The sequence below is a fragment of the Hemicordylus capensis genome, chromosome 3 (assembly GCF_027244095.1).
Source record: "Hemicordylus capensis ecotype Gifberg chromosome 3, rHemCap1.1.pri, whole genome shotgun sequence".
Classification (NCBI taxonomy): Eukaryota; Metazoa; Chordata; class Lepidosauria; order Squamata; family Cordylidae; genus Hemicordylus; species Hemicordylus capensis.
Genome location: NC_069659.1, coordinates 190,376,192 through 190,393,267, shown reverse-complemented (window position 1 = coordinate 190,393,267; position 17,076 = coordinate 190,376,192). Strand labels below are relative to the sequence as shown.

The 17,076-nt window shown below is 41.6% G+C and overlaps 1 protein-coding gene across 8 annotated transcripts in view; it reads left to right on the top strand.

Annotated features, from left to right (window-relative positions):
- The first annotated feature begins 3,652 nt into the window (after positions 1–3,652).
- Positions 3,653–17,076, top strand: part of FAM53A (family with sequence similarity 53 member A) — a 34,273-nt gene continuing 20,849 nt past the window's right edge. Inside the window, exons 1-2 of one of the 8 annotated variants that reach the window (XM_053312054.1) lie at positions 3,717–3,856; positions 8,898–9,323. The gene's annotated coding sequence lies outside the window, so the exon portion shown is untranslated. Of the gene's footprint in view, positions 3,677–3,709; positions 3,966–8,897; positions 9,324–13,049; positions 13,198–17,076 lie in introns of those variants that run through there. The other 7 variants (XM_053312058.1, XM_053312053.1, XM_053312051.1 and 4 more) reach the window with 7 other exon arrangements.

The window sequence follows — 17,076 nt, the reverse complement described above, 5'->3', positions numbered from 1 at the left end:
AATCAGTGTGGTGCACAAAAGTTTAAATTGTCTGCAATGTGTGCAAATTACCGACATTTGGAAGTAAGTCTACTGAATTCAGTACACCCACATAAGTTAGAATTTCAGCTATAGTCCTCAGTGACATTTTTGGGACATCAATTATATTGAGCAAATGGTAAAAAGTATATTTACACACTTCTGCTTGTGTAGATACGTTGTTGCAGCCTGTAATTTATTATTACTTAATGTATTTATATCCTATCCTTCATCAAAAATACCAATGAAATAGCTGTTGACTTCATGGGTATATCAGGTTCAATGTTCATGATGCATCTGGATGAAAGAAGCTGCAGCTTCAGAACCTGCAAGATTTGCTTTTGTGACAGCATAAGTCTGACTACTTAAGTGCTCCTAAGGAATAATGGCATGTGATCTGAAAAACAGGATCATGACCCTGCCCCAATTGTCTCGGGTAAAACTTATTTTCCATGATGATCTAAGGTAGCTAGGAAGAACTGTCATGACTACCTATTGGAGAGTACATGATTAATGTAACTGACTCTTCTATGCAGTGGCGTTGTTGTTGTTGTTGAGTATATGAAAAATTGAACACTTAACCACCCCTGCACATGTGTAGCCCTTTTATTATTTTATATTTCTCTTGGTAGTAAAATTTAGCAGACTAGAAGTGGCTGAAAACTTGACTAATCAATTTCATCATTTCTTTGACTTATGGGAGATTAAGGCTTCCTCGCTCTCATGGCTGCCTTTTTATTTCCTGCCGGTCTTGCCAGTTCCATTTTTAGCCTCCTTTCTTTAAGGAAAGTAAGCTTATGAGATCACGCAGATTTGTGTCTGTCAACCTTGCAATGCCTAGACTGATTTGAACCAAATTTGGTACAGTTGTGGGGACATCTCAATGGCATAGTTTGATGTCATCACCCTCAATTCAAGATGGAAGATGCATGAATGTTTGAGGCAGAAGTGGGCTAACTTGTGAAGATGGTAATTATCAAGATTACAGGAGGACCTCAATAGTCCCAGGGGTTCCATTCTAAAGTTGTACCGTGGATAGGGGAACCATGAATATCGAGGCATTAAAGTCAATGGTTTAAAGTCATGGCCAAGAATGCTTCAAAATTGCCGAAAACTGGCCACTCTCAATCTGGCACCAGTTTTTATTCTTTATACATATATTGGATGTTAATGGACTCGAGCCAGTGTGTAACAGTCTAATGCAAAACAAAGCACTGGGTTGGAAAATGTTAGTATGTCTAGTATTGGACATCCTAGTCATGTTGTGTAAATTAGAATACTAGAAACAGAAAAAGACCTTATTCTAGAATACTAGAAACAGAAAAAGATCAACCATAACCTGCTGATTTCACACAAAAACCCAAGGTGATAAATTTTCAGATTATATTGTCAAATAGGATAAACCTAGTAAAATAGGTTATAATCCAACAATGGATTAGTAAATGATCATAACAATATCAACAATGTACAAAACTTTAAAACTAATATCAAAAAGGTGAAGTATGCTCTCAAGTTGGTATCAACTCCTGGCGACCACGGAGCCCTGTGGTTTTTCTTTGGTAGAATACAGAAGGAGTTTACCATTGCCATCTCCCACACAGTATGAGATGATGCTCTGCCAGTGTATCCCATATTTGAAGTCCAAGAATGATCCAGTCTCATTTTATATACAGAAATCCAATAAAATGTTGTGTTCATAAGTTGCCATATATGTTTCAGCCACAAAGTCAGGCCTTTATCAGTGCACTGTTCCAAAGTAAAGGCTGTAATATTAGCTAGTTTGGTATATCCACCAGGGCTAATTCAGTATGTTCACTAGATCATATCCAGCAGCATTTCCTATAACAGAGACAATCTCTTGCTACCAACTCTTAAGGAATACTTCTGGTGGAGGGCTATTAAAGCATTTTGTGCAAAACCAGGGCCCAATGAGAAGAAAATTTCAGTTTTCTATTCAGATTTCTCATGTAGCTGTGTCTCAAGAAAATGTTCATGATGGCAGCATATAAAGTTTATGAACATACAAGACAGATGGCCTATTCACATGTTATGTTCAATGCTTTTCTCATGACTACCCAGGTACAGTCATTCATGTGTTATGTTGAACTCAGGTACAGAAGTACACTTACTATCTCTACCATGCATTTGAAGGGTTCACTATCCAGGTTTACTTCTATTTATTTATTTTATTTATCATATTTTTACACCGCCCAAAACTTACGTCTCTGGGCGGTTTACAACAAGATTAAAAAGTAAAACAATTAAAAACAAAAATTTAAAAGCAAGAAATGTACAACACAATTTAAAATTTTTAAAACAAGATTCTAAAAATAACATTCAAAACAATATCAGTTAAAAGCCTGGGTGAAGAAATGCATCTTTAAGGACTTTTAAAAGGATGTCAAAGATAGGGAGGCTCTTATTGCACTAGGGAGCGTATTCCAAAGCCTCGGAGTAGCAACGGAGAAGGCCCGTCCCTGAGTAGCCACCAGACAAGCCGGTGGCAAATGCAGACTCCTGATGATCTCAATGGGTGGCGGGGTTCATTACGAAGAAGCCGTTCTCTTAAAAATCCAGGGCCCGAGCTGTTTAGGGCTTTATAGGTTATGACCAACACCTTGTATTTTGCCTGGAAACATATTGGCAGACAGTGTAACTCCTTCAATACGGGAGTAATATGGTCTCTCCTAGATGACCCAGAGACCAGCCTGGCTGCCACATTCTGGACCAACTGTAGTTTCCGGACTATGTACAAGGGTAGCCCCACATAGAGCACATTGCAGTAATCCAGTCTGGAGGTTACCAGCAGATGTACCACTGTTTTGAAGTCATCTTAACTCAAGAAACGGACGCAGCTGGCGTATCAGCCGAAGCTGATAGAAGGCACTTCTGGCTCGTCTCAACCTGGTACACCAAGGAGATACTTGGATCCAGAAGCACCCCTAGACTGCGTACCTCTTCCTTCTGGGGAAGTGTGACCCCATCCAGAACAGGCAGATCAAACTCATCTCTCGGGTTCCGACCCCGCACAATGAGTACTTCCGTCTTATCTGGATTCAGTCTGTTTGTTATCCCTCATCCAGCCCATTACCGACTCCAGGCAGGCATTTAGGGGGGTTATGCCTTCTCCTGATGATGCAGACATGGAGAAATAGATTTGGGTGTCATCAGCATATTGATAGCACCCTGCACCATATCTCCTGATGATCTCTCCCAGCAGTTTCATGTAGATGTTAAACAACAGCGGAGACAATACGGAGCCCTGAGGGACACCATAATGTATGAATTGGGGTAGTGTCTTTCTATTATGGTGTATCTGAATGCCATCTGGTCAAATGTACCTCATGGCACAAATAGGCATGCCATCACTTCCTCCTCCCCTCAGCAGACGGATCAATAGCCAGGTCAAAATAATATGTAGCCATCAAACAAGAATCTGGTGGAAATGGCGAGAGGCATCAGCAGTAGTATGCTGCGGAGGTTTTTGGGAGTCAGACCGTCCAAAAGCAAAAAAAGAAGAAGAGGGTGGCTCATGTGACGTCATACATCTAGACATAAGCACGCGCCTGGGTACAAATAAAAAGCAGAAAGAAAGGGGCCGGCGGTTACCAGCACCTCGCGGGAGGGGCGGGCTTTGGACCGACTCGCGCAAGGGGAGGTGAGAGGTTAGAGCGTGCAGCGACTTCGCCTATGGAAGGCGCTCGTTCGCTTCTGGGAGGCGGGGCTTGGTGTGTTTTGTTCCTTCGGTAGGGAGGAGCCTCGCTCAGCTGCTCGGAAGTGTTGGTAGCGGTAGCTGCGGAAATAGGCAGAGTTGTGCTGCTCGCTCAGGAGATACGGGGTAAGGGGGGTGTCGCTGCCCGAGGCGCAGGATGGGGCGAGGGAACTCGAGTCGATTCGCGTGCGTAAGAAAGCGAATGGGGGTCAAGCCTGTGACCAAACCAAGCCAGGTGAGGAGTGGACCAGTTCTGGTCCGATCCGTGCCTCTGTGGTACGGGCGGTTTGCCCCGTGGAGTCCCGAGCAGGCCACAAAACGCCATGTGTAGTGCAGCAGAACAGAGGGGGAAGGGAATCTGGCTCAAGTTCTTCTGAAGTCGCGGAAGGGAATTTTCTTCCTCTTCTTTTCGTTCACACCCTCTGTGAATGTCCTGATAGGAAGTGGTTTGTGAAATAGAGAGCAATTAATGAAGGCATGGGGAAAGGAAAACTAGCTCGCCATTAACTCTCGCGGTTTCTTTTAGTAACCAGACTAAAATTTGATGCATGGGAAAAGTTGTTGATTTATGAGATGCTTGCATACTTCTTTACTCCCCTTTTTATATTTTGATCAAAATGGTATTGCTTCTTATAAAAGGTAATTCCTGACCTGTTACCTCATTTAAAATCCTTCAATGTTGTCGTGTAGGACAAAAGCATTTCCTTATGTAAACTATGCATTCAGCTCTAGTTAGCTTGTGGCTTTTTCTATGACAGTGGGGATGATCTGTTGGAGATTTAAGCATATTTACTGATCACTCCAGTGATGTTAATGGAACTAAAAGAGCTTGAATTTGACAGGTTTGTGCCCATTGTTGTTGGCAAATATTTCTGGTAAGCTGTTGCAAATTCAGTATAATATACAACATATTTAGTCCCTTATTGTTGATTCCTGGCTATGTGTCTTGTGTAAGAAAACGGTGAGATGTTAGTATAAGTTATCTGATCCACATCTTCTGTGGCAAATACAGGATCATGCTGGTACAACTTGATGATCTGAGAAAGATCACAATTTTCCAGAGAATCTTAACATGTGGCTTCTTGAGTGAGATGTCTGCTGAATGGGCTGGGGTGTGTGAATGTCTTCCCCAAAACTTGGTGTTCTGAAATATGGTTAAGTTATCTAACTAGTTAGTTTTGTGGGATGATGATCATCAGTACCTTCTGGTGCTGTGCAGGCTGCTTTTCCACTCTATGCTAACTAGGTCATCTTCTCGATCTACTGCTCACTTTTTAGTAAGTCTGAGTTATAAAAGATTTGTGTTTAGCACAAAACTAGATATTCTTTGGGGGGGAAATTATCATGCCATTATGATGCGTTTCTGAAATTGTGGTGTTCTTTGAAAGTCAGCTTTAGGAAGTACATTTATTAGAAACTAGTTTTACAAAGTGCACAAGACACTCACATCAGAGACCAGTTTGAAATATGGTTAAACAGTGCCACACAAACATCATTTTAAGAAGGCTTTTGGAATTGTGTTTTTCCTTCTGAGAGTGGCTTGGTTAAGTACTATCCACAGAATAAATTATTCCAGTGAGGTTTGAACAGCTAATGTGTTTAGTTCTATGCTACATTAGTTAAAACACTTGCCCTCATACAGCCACAGAAGGGTGGTGCCTGCTTATTGTTGCTCCACATGTCTTTAGCTGCCCAATGATCAGCTTAGGTCTCATCCACATCTACTGAACTTGGGCTATGTTTGTTTTCCAGAATACAGGCCTCTATAATGCAGTGTGTCAGCAGCTGTTCTGGAAAGGAGTGTGTGTATATAAGAGAGTGGTGCCACTCTGTCAGGTGTGTTGCTGTGGAGTTACCCTAGAAGAGTGCTATGGTAGCAACTCATTATTCTATTGCATTGTGTGGCTCTTTAGTAAAAAACATACTTGGTACACTTAAAGTGCTGTGGAAATTGAGACTACCATTGCAGAATCTTAATGCATCGCTAAATTATACTGCTGGGCCTGCTTCTTATTTTCTTGCTTCTGTGGGAATCTTTGCATTCTACTACTTTTGAGTAAAATGGCAAATGAACCAATTCATTTATTTACAAAGGCAGACAAAAACCCCAAGGTCACTGACCAATATCAAGAAATGTTGGTTCAGTTCACCAGCCAGACAAAATACTATTCTCAACAGATGGTTCCTCAATATTGGTACAGGTGTGTTTTTTTTTTCATTTGCTAAGCATCGTTTTTTACTCATCATGATCCAGTAGACTAGTGGATTTCCTGAGCCCTGCCAATACGTTTTGGGAAATGGGTAAAAACTTACCCATAGTTTTCCTTGGGAATGCTTTCCTGTAGTGCAAGCCTGTGGTTTTCTCTAAGCACCTTGGCTAATTGTGACACTCACTGACGTTTCTGAGGATTCCTGACGTGGCTAATGAATCTAAACGTATAAATCTCTTTATAAAACAAAATAGCTGCAGCAGATAAAACTTCCGTAACTTGTGCTATGGCATTTAAATTCATGATCATATTGAGGGCTGCAGATAATAGTATTGACTTCAGTTTCAGTCCAACAGGGAGACAGCTGGATAAGAGAGGGAATTCGAATTACAAGACACCACAATTGAGGAGGCCCTCTTTTCAAAAGGCAGAGCACTCTGAGCAGGGCCCAAAAAGAAGATCTTAATAGTGGGCAGGTTCATGTGAGAACGCTTTGGCAACACTTGAAACCAGATACAAGTGCTGGTAATAAAGAAAAAGAATAAGATAATAACCACTGGAGGGATGTTTTGCGAAGTTTGAATCGGGCCAGTTGCTCTCCCTCCTCTTTTAAAATAAGGAGAATCAAAGCGATGGTTGTCTTGTCTTCTTTTTGGACGTTGAACCCTTTGGGGAAAGGGAACCATCTTAGGAACATAGGAAACCGCCATATACTGAGTCAGACCATTGGTCTATCTAGCTTAGTATTGTCTTCACAGACTGGCAGCAGCTTCTCCAAGGTTGCAGGCAGGAATCTCTCTCAGCCCTATCTTGGAGAAGCCAGGGAGGGAACTTGAAACCTTCTGCTCTTCCCAGAGCAGCTTCATCCCCTGAGGGGAATATCTTGCAGTGCTCACACATCATGTCTCCCATGCATATGCAACCAGGGCAGACCCTGCTTAGCTATGGGGACAAGTCATGCTTGCTACCACAAGACCAGCTCTCCTCTCCTCTCTCCTTATCTTCTCCTTATTTTTCTGTGTAAACTACTTTAAGAATTTCTTTTTGAAAAGCAATATTTTAGTAGCAGTAGATGATGGGGAGGAAGCTGTGGTAGCTCCACCATTCTCTTGTGCCATTATAGTGCAGTGCAGAGATGGGGCTCATGAAATTTCACTGAAAGCAGTTATGACAGGAGATGACGAGAGGTGTGGGTCTTTTTGAAATTTCTGAATTGCATAAACGTTCATTTTTCTCACTTTGTTACAAAAATTTTCCTGGTGCCTTGAATAGATTGTGATCTGATTTAACAATGTTTAACCTACTAATACAGTTTTTAAAACCCCCACAACATTAAATTCCCACACTATCAAAACATTTTCACACAGCCAAATAGTTGAACTGAAATATTTGATGGTAGGTTGCTTTAATTGCTTTAATTGTTATACTGAAACAAATTCAAAGCTTTATGTAGAAAGACACTTTTATTGGAATACAGGAGGACCTTGATATTCATGGAGGGTTCATTCCCAGCTGCAACCATGGATATAGAAACCACAAATATCGAGGCATTGGGGGCTGTGAGATTGCACGGGTTAGGTTCCTGGTTGTCGGGGAAATTGTCAAAAATTGCCGAACATCGACCAAATTTGGGGGGAGATGTGGGAGGAAGCTCCTTAACATGTTTTGCTGCTCCCCACAAGTGGCATTGTTCCTTGGAATGCCCTCAAATCAGCTGATAATCACCATTGTTTTCTTTCTTTTTAAAAAGGAGCCATTTTGAGGCTCCGAGACATAAAATGGTGGCTGGAATTTATCTCCTCCAGTCATTTCTGGCCAACCTGACCCATGGATACGCAAGGTCAATGTGTCTTTCCACCACCCATATGACGAGGTTGGGTGTCTCTTACCCAACCGCGGATACACGAATCCATGGATCTCAAGGCCCAACTGTACTTAATAGATCAATGAAAGATGTGTATCTTCTTGCATGCTTCCTAGGAATAATCACCTGAAAAACCTTACAACTTTGAAATCGCCGAACTTGCCTAATATTGCATTGGCATCCATTCATTGTTACTAATGAATTTTATGAAACCATGCTGGACATTTGGACTAGCATTATGCACGTGCAGAAGTTCACATTCCACACTACTGCTGCTCTGTCATTTGAGCAAGGGAAGGGATGATTTTTTGCCAATCACCCTTGTGATTTTTTTTATAATTAAGGTTCTCACTTGTTACCATTTTTCTAAAACTGTTTTATATCCTTGATCATTGTTTGGCAATAAGACTAATCTTAATTGTGTGGGAGAAACTTGAAATATATTAACAAATGAACTTTTCATCTAGCTCTCTCAGTGACACTGCTAGAGAAATGCAATGTAATATGTGGCCAGCTCCGATGATACAGCTAACACTTTACCTTGATGCAACAATGATGCTAATAAGGGCATATTGGGTCTATAGCTGTTTCCAGCTGCATGTAATTACCACACAATAGAGTTTAGAGTGGATAAGGGAAGCCCTACAATGTTTTCCCAGGATAGCTACTTGCCACATTTCAAAATAGAAGAAATGCAGGCAGCTCACAAAAGGTTTCAAATAAAGAGTATGTGTAGGTGATTGTGATTAAAACCTGCAGAATGTAAATTGTGCAGTAAAAGTGTTTAATTCCTAAAATGAGATGCTAGGGTTTGAGTCCTTATGAAAGTAGTGACCTCTGCAAGATTTTTTGTGGAATTCCAGGTGTGTAGTCTGGCTGTAATACCTCTGCACATGCTTGGTGGTCCTCTTTATGACTTGTTTAAGCATCAGCCTTGGCACATTCTGAGGTTCAGCAATGACTCAAAATCAAACCCAAGGCAGTAAGTATTCATTTTGATTAGAACAGCTCTGAATGCTCATTACCAAACTCTCTATTTTAGAATAACTTTTCAGCTCTTCCTTAAATTTATTTTTGCACTCTTCACTTTCAGGCATGAGTTTCCTAGCTACAAAGGCCAAACTTGAAAGGAAGAGAAATCGCAAATAGGTTTCCAAAAATAACCCAATAAGTCTCTGCCTGTTTGCCTCTGACATAGTTCTGAAGAGAATTATACTGGAGAACCAATCTGTCCACAAGTGATTTCCTACCTGTCAGGAGCCAGGAATACAACCTGCTGAAAATAGAAAGGCTTCCCACTCCTCAAGTACTGTGTTTCCAAACTTGGAATGCCGGTAAACTCTGCTGGTAAAGATAATGCTGATCTACAATGCAAAAAAAAAAACAGATGATGCAGCCATCCTGAAAGTAGACAACGTTGGAGTTCTGGTGAGGCATGGCATCTGAAGACTTCTGCATTTCAGATGTGCGGTCTGTAGAAAGTGAGACAAAGGAGGAGGAGGTTTCAAAAAGGACCAAGGTAAACCACAGATTGGAACCTCAAAAAAACCCAGAATATAAACAACCATGTTGTTATGACAAACTTCAAATACCAACAGTGACAAATGCATACATGTATTGTGGGTTTTCTAGACACCAGCTTTTGTCAACACTTTTCAAACATATCGGAGATACAAACATTCAAAGTTGCTAGGACCAAAAGGTGACCAACATGGATCTGCAGTTCCAAAATGGAAGATGTGTAGGACTCTGTTCCTCAGCTTAATAATAATATCAAAACCAATCGGTTTACTCCTCTGACAAGCTCCCTCCTTAGGTTCCTGGCTCTTTGATATGTTTGATAAAGTATTGAAACAAGTTGCATGATACAATATGTATGCATCTGTTATTGTAACAATATATATCCTTCTCTTTCCACATTATTGTTTGTATTTCTGTTTTTTAAATGAATTTCCAGTTTGTGGTTCATCTTGGTCTGTAGAAAGCGAGCATATTGAGAAAAGAGTTCTTCATACAGGAAACTGTTCCCCCCGCCCCTTTTCATACTGTAGAGCATTCAAACATGTTTCTGAAGTGGTACAATCCTAAGTGTGTGGGTGTCCAGAGGGGGAGCAAGAGGGGGCAGTCCCCCCCCATTGAACCAGTTCCCTTTGAATTCAGTGGGGCATACTCCCAGGGAAGGGGGTATTGGATTGCTGGCTTTGCCCCTGCCTCCACCACCACCATTTCTGAAAATGTCCTGCGGATGGCCATGCCTAGATGGGTTGTACCATGTATGTTTTCTTAACATATAGTTCTCTTAGACTGAAATAGCACATGCTTAAAATTATTACTTGAAATTTTAGCTCCCACTTCAACTCTTGTAAAGGTAAAGTGTGCCATCAAATCGGTGTCGACTCCTGGCGACCATAGAGCCCCTTGGTTGTCTTTGATAGACTACGGAGGGGTTTACCATTGCCATCTCCTGCGCAGTATGAGGTGATGCCTTTCAGCATCTTCTATATCGCTGCTGTCAGACATAGGTGTTTCCCATAGTCTGGAAAACATACTAGTGGGGATTTGAACCTGCAGCTTCTGGCTTGCTAGTCAAGTCATTTCCCTGCTGTGCCATTAGGTGGCTATGTAGCCCCTGGCAGGCAGTAGGCCGCACCACTCAAAGCAGCTTGTCCACATCCTCAGGAGTCACAAACTGAAACTGATCCATCATAACTATATAAGAAGAGTTGCTGGACACCTCTGCATTAGACACTGCATTAATTGTGGGGTCTGAGTCTAAGTTGGCCTGAATACAAGAGACTTAATCTACAGATAATTCATTTAAAATGTCACCGGGTAATTGATGGTTCTAAATTCTGGTTCAAGGGACAGAGGCATGTGCTAGTCCTCTCACAACCCCGAACAACCTAGCTGTATGTGAGCTTTCGGATGCAATATGGGCAGAAAAGAATAGCTTTTTTGCCACACACATTGCCTGAGCATAAGTCTTCAAATGCACTGTCTCTTGTAATCTGTCAGATTCAAGTTTTCTTTCTCCACTTGCACTACCTTGCCACTTCAGCCTCCGTAGTTCTTCCATATACCAAGGGGCCAGTTCTGAAGTGGGTTGGACAGGATGCTTAGGAGAGATCATGTCTACTGCCCTGGTGAGTCTGCTGTTCCAGTTCTCCACCAGAGCATCAACTGTATCACTGGCAGAGCCAACACTCAGTCCTCCCAAGGCTTCTTGGAATTCTATTGGATCCAATAACTTTCTTTACCTATTGAACACATTACCCTAATAGGCCCCTCACCTCTGCAGAGGTGAGATGTAGCTGTGAGTCCAAATACTCAGGAGAAGCTATTTTGTCCATATCTCCTTCCCTCTGAAGCCTGCTGTGCCTTTGGAAAATGTTGCTGAGGACTGCAGCATGACCCTTAAGGATTTATTTTGGGAGGCACAAAAGAGTTCAGATGGCAAGAGATAAAAGAAAATTGTTCCTGCCATAGGATGTGCATGTAGTGGAGCACCAGCACTGTTAGTCTGGATATTAGCCATCATTTTCATACCAGGTGTCGGGACGCATCACCCCGTCTCCGGAGCTCCAATAATGGGGATACCCTCCCTCCTTGAGAGTGCCACAGTCTGCTAGCTTCAGCTGTGGCTGACAGACGATTGAAAAAACGAGATTAAGGGAGTGCTGCAGCTCTGTGGTAGAGCATCTGCTTTGCATGCAGAAGGTCTCGGGTTCAATCCCTGGCAGCATCTCCAGGTACAACTGGGAAAGACTCCTGCCTGAAACCTTGGAGAGCTGTTGCTGCTCAGTGACAGTGTAGCCCAGTAGAGATGTGCAAAACGTTTTGATTTGAAACAGGCCATTTCAGGCTCAAAACAAAACACCCTTTAAATAAAAGACATTTTTGAGTTTGGAACAAAATAACCACATCTTGATTAGAAACATTTCAAATTTTTGAGCACCATTTTGGAGGCCTGTTTTTCCCTTGCTGATTGGTTTTCTGGCACTGTCTTCCAATTAGCTTGTTATCTCCTTGCTTCTTGGTTAGCTTGTTATCATACCAATCAAGTGTTGTCATGGGCAACTGTGCCCCCGTTGGCTGGTAGTAGGGAGGGAGAACACAAAAGGAGGGAGTTTTAAAATGTGTTCAAAGGGATTGGGAAGCATAGAGAGCCTCTCTTGAAGAGAATATATCAGAGAAGGAAGGAATCAAGGTAGGTTTGATTATGTGGTTTTCTCAGCACTGAGTATAATATGTTGTGCTTTTGCTGCTACAACTATCTTGGAATTTTGTTTATAGGTTGGAAATTTCACTACTATACTTTGTGAATGTGTCACGAGACACCACTGTTTCTGTGTGCTGAGATTTTATGGTTGAAAAGTGTGCCATGTTACCCTCTGCCAGTTGCTTTTCCCACAACTGAGGCTTAATCACAAAAGCATGGATGCTGTCAAAAACATTGGTCACCGGTTTATTATGCCCCATGTCTAGGTGTTCAGAAAGCTCAAGTGTTCAGTTATGCCAAATTGTGAACCCATTTGTCATCTTGCAGCTCTGGCATAGTCTTTCCTTTGTGATCTATAAACAGTTATATTCTACCATGCAGTTCATAGAAATGTTTCATTACATCTCCCCAATGCAACCAATGAACATTTTCATTGTTTCTAAGAGCCTTTGGAGCAGTGTTCCCTCTAAGGCGTGCACACGCTCACAATTTTTTTTTGTCTGCTCAGTACATTTTAGATCCTGCTCAGGTTGAATCAGGAAGGCCCCACTCTGAGTGCATGTGTGCGCACTGCCACCCAGAACAAAACTCATTCCGCCCACTGATGAAAAAAATTAGAGAGAACACTGCCTTAGAAGGCAGTTGAACTGCCTGTGATTCAGGCTCCTAGCTCATATGAAATTAACAGTCTTTGTGACAACCTACAGTACATTGGTCGTTATCTAGTGTGTAACTATACAGAACCTCCTGGTGTTGAATGCAATGCACATCACAGAACTGTTGATGCAGATTGACAGCAAGTATTTTCCCCTTCAACCAAAGCTTTTCTGCTCACCATTTGTGGAGCTCTGCCTGTGCCTGTAAGACTCACAGCTCTTGTCCAGTCTACACCCAACTTGTCCAGACTACCTACCAAACTGAAAATATCTACAGCTGTTGTGTGTCTTTCATTGGAATTGCCTCCACAAACTTCTCCGTAATACACATCTCTGGATCAACATCAGGAATAAAAACTGCAAATTGTGCCACATCAGCTACATCCGTGTTTTCATTGATTGCAACCAAAAATACACCAAATGACTTTACTTAGTCAGTGAGCTGGCTATTAAGATTCTCTGATAAATCTACGACCCTCTCAGCTGTTGTGTTCCTTGACACCAGTGTTCCTTCTAAGGTATGTGTACATGTGTGCACTCACAAGTTTTTTTTATGTCCGCTCAGGTTGAATCAGGAAGGCCCCATTTGGAATGCATGTGTGCACATACTACCTTGATACTGCCGCCCAGAACAAAACTCATTCTGCACACAGATAAAAAGAATTAGAACACTGCTTGACACTCTTATGTTTGCAAATGCCTGTCATTTATCTGGACATAGTAAGTCTGAACTCATTAGCAGGCATCTTTTAATCAAGACCCCATTTGTGGAAGGTTTTGATGACTGTGCAAGTTCATGGGCCATCGTGTGGCTCGCTTTAATAGCAGCCTCACACACTTGATTGGTCTTGAAGAGTGGTTGCTGCTTTTCAAGGACCTCTTCAATTCAGAAACCTTGTCTTTGCGTGACTCCCCAGTATTCATATCAAATTTATTATTACGATCCATGACCAAGAAAACAAGAAATAAAAACAATACAATACAGTAAAAATATACATTGAAAGAATAAACTAGATAAAACTGAGTTACAAGATGGCAAGGTCATACACAGCTAAGTTTATCTCGTCTCATTTTACATGCTGCAGCACAAAATCTTGCAATCCTCTCTGTAACCTCCGTGTGGTGATCCATTAAAAAATAATAATAATAATAATAACCCGGTTTATCTTTTAAAAGAGGTTCTATCCCTATAGGGCAAACAGTCCTATATAAGGCACAGTGTATAACTCCAGTATATTTACTGTGTACATCTCAACATAGTTTGAGCTGTAATTCCTCCACACATATTATTTGGGCACAGCTATCTGCTGTTTGCAAATCAAGCACATTGGTTTTCCATTAACTTCTGGGAAGAAATAGGAATTCTTCCATGTCTCCTGCACCACAACATTCCTTACCTACCTTCCTTTTCTTTGAGAACATATAATTTTTCTTCTTCCTCTCATTGCTTTTCCAACCCGTTCTGTATTCCTGCTTCCACCAAAGAATTGCAATCTCACTTGGGGATTTTCTATAGCAAGGAGACCGAACAACATTCTATTGGAAATTTCAAAGAGAGGGAAAATACCAAGAGAGAGAAAGAACCCAACAACAAACCAGACATTCTGCACCACCACCCTTGCAAGATTCAGGTTTCCCAAGAAGCTTCCCTATTACAAAGAGTCAAAAGATCCAAAGACAACAAACCAGATATTCCATGTTCAGGCTTTTTGGACAGCTTCCATTAAGAGCCACAAGGATGGAAGTGGGAGGAGTGCGACTGTGACACTAGAAAGGAAGAAGTCTGCTAGTCATACTTTCTCTTCCATTTCTATGTATGAGAAATACTGGCTGTGGCAGCAGGAGGAACCAGAACAGCCACAACAAGTGGGCAGGAGTACCGCCACTTTGGAGTGGTGGGGGGAAACTCGGCTTTGCGACCCCTGCTCAGGAGCCAGACAGTGGAGCCCCACAGGCTGTATCTGGCCCATGGACTATGAATTTGACACCCCTGGTGTAGACAATACTGAGTTAGATGGACCAATGGTTGGACTTGGTCTAAGGCAGCTTCCTATGTTTCTGCCTGAGACATGGGGTGGAAATTTGGAGTTTTCCCATTCTTAATTTTCCTTGGATAAAATCTGGCTGACATCTGGCGTAGCATTGTGCACATGCAGCAGTGCAAATTCTAGACTATGCTGCATGAGCCAGAAAAGGAGTTATTTTCTGCCAATCTTCCCTTCCTTCTGAAGCTCCCAGTGTCGTTAAAATAGGTCCTTGAGGGTTGCATGACACTGAGGAACATATGTTGGTGACACACAGTGGATTTCAGAGGGGAAGAAATAGTGGTGAAAATCTTCCCTGCCCCTACTCAACTGATAGTGCTGCAGTAGTCTGGAACTGTCACAATGCTAGTCCAAATGTCCAGCATTGCTTCATAAAGTTCATTAGTAATAGTGAATGGATGCCAATGCAATATTAAGCAAGTTCAGCAATTTCAGAGCTATAGTTAACACTTTTCAGGTGATTATCCCCAGAACGTGTGTGAAAGGGCACATATGTTTTGAGTATTGCAATTTTTTAAAAAATAATTTTGACAAGAGTTTTTAATTTGTTTCAGTATAACCATTAAAGCATATGAAGGGTACCTATTAATCCCCCTGTCTTTAAATATTTCAGTTCAGCTACTTGAAAACCTTTGAGATACAGTATAGTGTAGGAAATTAATATGGCGATAGAGTTTTTATTACTGTATAAATAGGTCAGATAATATGCCACATCAGATCACAGTCTGTTTAGGCCATCAGGAAAATTTGCATAGTAATATTTTGAGGAGAAAAATGCAAATGTTATATAAATGAGGGGAAAATTCTATTGAAAAGCGGTATATAAATATTCGTCGTCGTAACTTGCATGGGAAATTTTTTTCCAGAAAACCCACGTCTCCGGTTCCTATGCATTGCTAGGTATTATGAAAGTTGGGCTGGATTTACTATATATGTGTTGCTCAAATCTTGATTTCTTTTGGTGCATTTATATTTATATTCACACCTTAGTATAGGAACCACTTGGTAGTAAAACTGTGATTGTACATAGCATGTAAGCGTCAAACTCTTTTTTATAAAGCAGAAATTTTAAATTGACAAATATGGTGTTCAGTAAACTTGTTTAGATTGATTGGAGTACAGTCGCTACACTCAAAAGACCTTGCCATTCACCTGAAGTGTATAAAATGTTCTCCAGATAAGTCCCCATTATCTTAAGTGTACAGAGCCTTCGATTCTATCAACCATGTCAAGTTGTGGAATATCCTTAGGAAAATGGGTGTCCCAGAACATCTCATTGTTCTCATGAGAAACATATACACAGGACAGGAAGCCACAGTCCAGAAAGAACATGGTGAAACAGACTGGTTCCAGATCGGCAAAGGAGTGAGACAAGGCTATATACTTTCTCCTTATTTTTTCAACTTATATACTGAAGCTGGATTGGAAGAAGATGAGCATGTTATTAAAGTTGGAAAAAGAAACATCAATAACTTGTGTTACACTAACGACACCACTCTGATAGCTGAGAATACAGATGATCTGCATGCTCTAGTAATGAAAGTCAAGTGGGAAAATGGGATGACAACTAGGGATGTGCACGGAACCGGCTGTGCTGGTTCGGTTCAAGTCCATACAAGACTTGAACCCAACCGGGCCAGTTCGGTCCGGCACACCCTCGAAACCCCCCCCCCCCCGCCCTCAGTTCGGTCCGGGGGTGGGTGGGTTCATGACTACTTTTTTGGGGGAAAACCAAATGTGTGCCAACCCCCAAACGGAGAGTGTTCTGTCCGGGGTCGGACTGAACAGGGGGTGATTCAGTTCGACCTCAAACGGTCGAACTGAACCGGTTTGTCGACAAACATGTTCGTTGAATCGACAAACATGTTCGACGTTGAACTTCTTTGCATACCCCTAATGACAACTAAATGTAAAGAAGACTAAGCTAATGACAACGGGTACAGCAACCAGCCCCAGAATTGATAATGAAGACAGTGAAGTCTTCATAGCTTCTGCCTTTTAGGATCAACCAACAGCAAAGCATCCAGTAGTCAAGAAACATGCCACAGACTAGCACTTGGTGGGTTTGCAATGAAGACCTTGGAAAGGATATTTAGTTGCCGTGACGTGTCTATACCTACAAAGATTAGAATTGTTCGGACAATGGTTTTTCCTGTGACACTCTATGGATGCGAAAGTTGGACTTTGAAGAAGCAAGATAGAAAAAGTATTAATGCTTTTGAACTTTGGTGCTGGAGAAGACTTTTGAGGATACCATGGACAGCCAGGAAAACAAACAAACGGATCATAGAACAAATCAATCCAGAATTTCCCCTCGAGGCACAAATCGCCAGGCTCAAACTATATCATACT